Source organism: Halichoeres trimaculatus, unplaced genomic scaffold (assembly GCF_033239565.1).
Source record: "Halichoeres trimaculatus isolate MK-OKI-2021-1 unplaced genomic scaffold, fHalTri1.1 fHalTri1_scaffold_6, whole genome shotgun sequence".
Taxonomy (NCBI): domain Eukaryota; kingdom Metazoa; phylum Chordata; class Actinopteri; order Labriformes; family Labridae; genus Halichoeres; species Halichoeres trimaculatus.
The window spans coordinates 3,690,826-3,696,825 of NW_027437184.1; the positions used below are offsets into that span (position 1 = coordinate 3,690,826).

The 6,000-nt window shown below is 36.3% G+C and overlaps 1 protein-coding gene across 1 annotated transcript in view; it reads left to right on the forward strand.

Moving 5' to 3' along the window:
- Positions 1 to 6,000, forward strand: part of tlcd3a (TLC domain containing 3A) — a 35,961-nt gene that overhangs the window by 22,584 nt on the left and 7,377 nt on the right. The gene's annotated exons all lie outside the window — the stretch shown is intronic.

Genomic DNA, 6,000 nt, shown 5'->3' on the forward strand with positions numbered 1-6,000 from the left:
ATTTTAATTTTTTAGGTGTTTTTTTGTAAATTTTGCACAAATTTTAAAATTTCCTTTTTTTTTTAAAAAAAATGTAATTTTTTAAAATTTCATTATTTATTTATTTTTTTTAAATTGCAGCTAATTTAAATTTTACAAATTTTGCAAATTTATGAAATAAATGACAGTGCAAATGTTTTTATCTTTTTTTAATATTTGCTAATTTACTTAAAATAAGAAAACAAACAATATTATAAACACAGAAAACTTCTCTTTTTAATAATTAAGGTCCTCAGCCTTCGGCCAAGGCACTATTGCATTTCTACACTAGATTTTTACTGTTTACTGTCTCTATTGTGATGTTAAATTAGATTTTGTGGCTCCCACATGACTTGAATCCAGGTGAGCTGAGGCAAAATCGCTCTTTTGAAAATAAAGGTTGCAGACCTCTGATCTACATGCTCAGGATTTTCTTGTAGTTGCATGACCTGGAGAGAAACTTTCTGTCCTGCAGAAACATAGTTGCAGAATGAACGTCTTCAGATTTGGTTGACGTCATTCATCCTGCAGCGTGACGTCTGCACATGCCCAGATTTATCGTGTGAAGCTCCACCAATACTTCCTAAAACTGAAAAGTGGTTGTTTTTAGGAAAGATTTCTGAGAATGTGCACCAACATCCTTTGGGATCACTGTGAGAAAGTTACTTTTTAGCTAAATCCCTCACATAAGAGACAACAGCAGTAAAAAATGGTCCTAATTTAAAAGAAAAGTGGCCAGTCACAAATTTCAGACCAAGCTCACTTGTTTTGTGTCTCTGCATGGATTTTTTTGGCTCACTGAGCCTCTTGGCATCGCATCCCACAATCATAAGCAAGATTGATATTGAAGAATCATATCAATAAATTTGAGCTTTACTGGATGGCTGTGTGGAAAAACAGTGTGCACTTAATTAAATCTGATGCTCTGTGGTGTTAAAGCTGCTGTTTTACTATCAGGGAGGACAGTCCGGGAATATCCTATGATTTACAACCTCCCTGTGTCATGTGCAGCTTATTAGAGCAACGTAGTAATCTCTGAGGGGGACTGCTTTAATTACAGAGCTGCATGAGCCACAGCCTCGTTATACTTAGTGTTATATAGACTAAATCTTACCTTTAACACTGCAGCCAGTGTAATTCAGAGTCTTCTTGGTTATGTCAGAGGTGGATTAAAATGATTGGCTAATACTGAAATCTGGTATTTTGATTTCAAAACGCTGGTTAAATAAATAGTTTAGGAACTTTATTTCAAAGGAATGAAAAAGTATTGAGACTTTAAGGGAGTAAATCTCAGGAAAGACCGCAGTTAGACTGAGTAATTGCTGTGAATGCAGCAATGCATTCACAGTATATGTTCTTCTGTGACAAAAAAATTTATTCTTCTTCTTCTTCTTCTTCATTCTTCCGCCCGCTTTTTTGGACCGCTAAAACTCCGACAAACTTCAACCGATTTTCACCGTTCAAACTTCAAAACGTGTGTTTCAGTTGGGACAAGGGGGCTATGACTCTTCAGAAACTTTTCACTAATACTTTTCGAGATATTTCAGAATTTGTGCGTTTTTTGGTCTCATAGAGATGAATGAGGAATTTTCAAAATTTCCTCCCTTCAGGACATTTTTTCAGCCTGCTTCAAACCCTTCTCATTCAGTCATACATTCAGCTACAAACTCCATTCAAACTTCAAAATATTAAGCTACCTTTTGGCTTCATTCAGTGGGTTTCAAATGTTTCCTAGCATTCATAGTTTCTTCACAATGACCCTTCAAAGGTCATGATGCATTTCAGCTCTTCGAGCCGTTTAACATTGGTGTGTATTGGACGGAATGTTTTGGCTCAGAGTGGGAGATTCAAACGACAGAGCACGGAGAGGGGGAAACAAGACCTGAAAAATTTCTGGGTAAACTGCTCTTTTGGTCACAATGTTCGCTCCACATAGGCATTTTATATATCAAAATGGAGGAGGGCTTGTCCTGCTTCTGACAAAGTGGTTTTTAAAGCAAAAGGATGGAACACTTTTTCACAAAATGGCCAACTGTCATGAGAAGTTCAAAAAAATCCCCATATACCTCCATGTTAATTCCTGAGGGGTTTTCTCAGATATCAGTAAATTTTCCCTCATCTATCTATCGCTCTCGTGGGTTCGTTTCTTGACCTTCACGCATGAAATTTAGATGGACAGCTTCCTCTGGGTCTCAGGATTCTTACGGTGTGTTCATTTTTATTCTAGCCCTCACGGTTTTGGCAAGGTGACAGGAGATTCGGACTCTTGCTTTGCCACAAAATCTTCAGAAGATTACAGTAACAAGGGCAAAGTTGTGCACCTGCACCTGCTGCCCTTGACGAGCTGGTCACCGTGGAAACCTTTGATCTCATGCAGCTGTTTATAGTAACTCATCAAAACATCCAGGAACAAAGACAACCATGTGTCTGTTAATTTATCATTGATCACCAATATAAAATCTGGCTTCAGATAAGCCTCAGCAGACAGGTTGACATGATTGAACACACACACACACACACACACACACACACACACACACACACACACACACACACACACACACACACACACACACACACACACACACACACACACACAGGGCAGAAAGTATCACACTTTAACAGCATTTGACTTCCATTTCCCTGAGTCAGCTCCTTATTTTCCTAGATTTTTTTCTTTAAATTTAAATTCCTTCCTTTAATTCCTGAATTGGTTCAGCCAGTCAAACTTTTAAATCCAATTTTAGATTACACTGATTCATGCTTCATCATCATTCTTTTTGTCAGAATTGCAAGCACCTTTACACCCTGATTTCAAAGGGAATGTGTTGGGAATCAACAGACTCCACCAGCTCTCTGATGGCAGTTGGTGAACAATGATCACCATGGCAACATCTGGCTTCAGATGAGCCTCAGCCTACAGGCTTACATGGTTAAAAAACTCATACACAGGACACACAGGATTACATTTTAACAGAGTTTTAGAAAGCCGACTTACATTTACCCTCAGTCAGGTCATTATTTCCATCAATGTTCTTTAAAATTTGATACATTCCTTTAATTTTTGAATAGACGCAACAATTTCAACTTTAAATTCCTTCATCCATTCCATTTATTCGACCATTCATTTCCTTTCATCCAAGAGTTCATGGCAGGCTAATTCAGCATTCTGCATTAGCAGTTGAGCGCAAGCTTTTACAGGACTTCTTTAAACAATTTTCAGACATATCCTCAGTCATTCATGATCAGCATTCTGCATCAGCAGTTGAGTACAAGCTTTTCAAGACTTCATTCAACCATTTTAAGACACATCTTCAGTCATTCATGTTCAGCGTTCTGCATTAGCATTTCAGTGCAAGCCTTGCCTGACTTTATTCAACCATTTTCAGACACATCTTCAGTCATTCATGTTCAGCTTCTGCTTTAGCATTTCAGCGCGAGTTATTTAAGACTTCATTCAGCCATTTTCAGACATATCTTCAGTCATCCATGTTCAGCATTCTGCATTAGCAGTTCAGCGCAAGCTGCTTCAGCATTCTGCATTCACAGCGCAATTTCTTCAGAAATTGCTTTTCTAGTTACTGTTTACTTTCCTCAAACTGAGAACAACACTTTACCCTTTGTTTTTTCTCTGCGCCCTTCAAATGGAAGTTTTGCATGAAAGGAAGTGAAGAGGAAGAAGAAACTAAAGGTGTGGGCTGTCTCCTGTTGAAATATGAGTGTTGGTGGCGAGTTGAGAGGAAGGTGAAGATACTGTACGATAAAGCTTCAAAGCCCGGATAAATATTTTCAATGAATTAATGGTTTGTTTAGAGAGGAAGCAGTGAGAAAAGAAAGGAGACTGTGGAGCGCCGTGGCTTTTAGTGAAAGTATGACCCGCAAATTGAAAACTTACTGAACTGTTAAACCTGAGTTCCCCGTGAACGAGGTCTGAGCAGTGAAGTGAACCCATTCGACAGTCTGAGCGGGATTTGTAATAAGATTTGTACAGATTTACCCAGAAACTCTTTTTTTCTCTTAAAATGTTATCAACACTTTGAGCAACTGGCCTCTGACTGAGAGATTACGGCTCAATGCAGCACTAAGTCTACAACACAGAGTCTACCTCAGGTCAGTCAGCCAGGTGCAGGTGAAACCCAGCCCCTTTGTTTGCTGTAGCAGTCAGTTGCAATAAGAGATCACGTTACCCTACATTATTCAGCTCCAGCTGTACTCCACCTCTCTTTTCTCTCAACTCTCCACCCCTCCTTCTCATCCTCCTCTTGTTTCCTCACTCATCAGCTTTATGCGACTACAGCTTACCTGGCTAACACATGAGCAGGTCGTGTTAGCCAGCCTGTTATTAGGGGACAGTGATCGGGTTTCCAGGAAGGAGGCAAGAAGAGTGGAGGTTTCTGCCAATCACTGCCTTATTGACTGATTAAGATTTCTCTTTTTAAAGGAGCATTGCAAAATAATGCTGAATAACTTTTTTGTTGTTAATTGGGGCTGTACAAAAGTGATTCTATAATTAGGGGTACATGTCAAGTCTATGGGGTATACCTATCAATTTTACTAAAAGTTAATTTTCAAGCAATGACTAATTTTACTCTTTGATTTAATACAGAAAGTTAACAAGTTGCATCATCTGTTTTGCAAAAAATGCTAATTATGTGTTGGAATTTGCAGTTTTTGTGCTGTTCGATTCCTCAAATCTCAAGTTTTCTGTTCAAAATTAACACTATAATACATGTTAGAGTTTTTTATTTTCAGTATTATATTTTTAAAATGATTATTGAAAACATGACATAGGTGTTTCGAAGAATTGTCAAAATAATTAATTCAGATAAAAGAATTCACCTTCAAGTTCTTTTTTTTTTTTAGAAATTTCAAATAATGGAAAAGTTTTTTATAAATATATTTGAAAAATAAGCAAAAAGAAACAGTTTGCAAAATAAAAAAAAAAAAAATTAAAAAATTTGAAAGTTAAAAAAATAAAATAAAATCTAAAAGCAAAAATTTTGATACTGCTTGAAACTTTAAAAAATGGCCAAAAAAACTAAAAGTTTACAAAAATTTTAAAATAATTAAAAGTTTCGAAAATTTCAAAGTCAAGTGTGATTTAATTAACTGCGAAAAAATTTAAAATTTTTGAAGGAAAACTTGCATTCGAGCCATGCAAAGGGTGCTCCAAACTAAGTCTGCATGTTTGAGCATCACATTTCAAGTGTCACAATTTTGTCCAGTTGACTTAACAATGCACCAAATTTTGTTATTAGTTAAATATTTAAGAATCCATTAAAGCTTGCCATTAAATGAATTTAGTACATTCCAGCTATATACTTTGCAAACAAATAGAGTATGAAGCGAAATAGCACAGATTATTTTCACTTTTTTGTATACCTGAAATGCTCCCCTAGTTATAGAATCACTCATAAATTTGATATATACATCCATTTTTATATATATATTTAATATAATACCACGTTCAGACACCCCCTTGGACTCAAAATTACAGATTCTTGCAGTTGCTTCAGTAAAACCTTGAAAATCAAGTTCCTGTTGATGTCTTATTATTGAAAGCCATTTTCATTAAGTTTACTCATCGTTAAGTAAAAGCACATTTAAAAAATGGACAAAAAAATAATGCTTAATTCATTCAACATGGTCATCATGATCAGAATACTTTAAAATAACTACACTTCAAAGATTTCATCAGTCTTCATCTGTGCCTGTTTACATCCTGGTTGTAGAGCATGAACAAGAGCTACAGGCCTAGCCAGCGGGAAATGGCTGAACTACAATAAGACACAACATACGATCAAGAATTATGAAGGCAGTAATTTTTTTATTTTTTTTTTTAAGGCCATTAGCTTTAGGTCATGGTAATTCATGCCAATGAGGGTGACAACACTAGTTGACTGTAAATACACATTTTTAAACCTTTAAAAGCCTCAAAAGCAGCCAAAAAGGGCTGAAGGTACGATTGACTACATGTCAAGA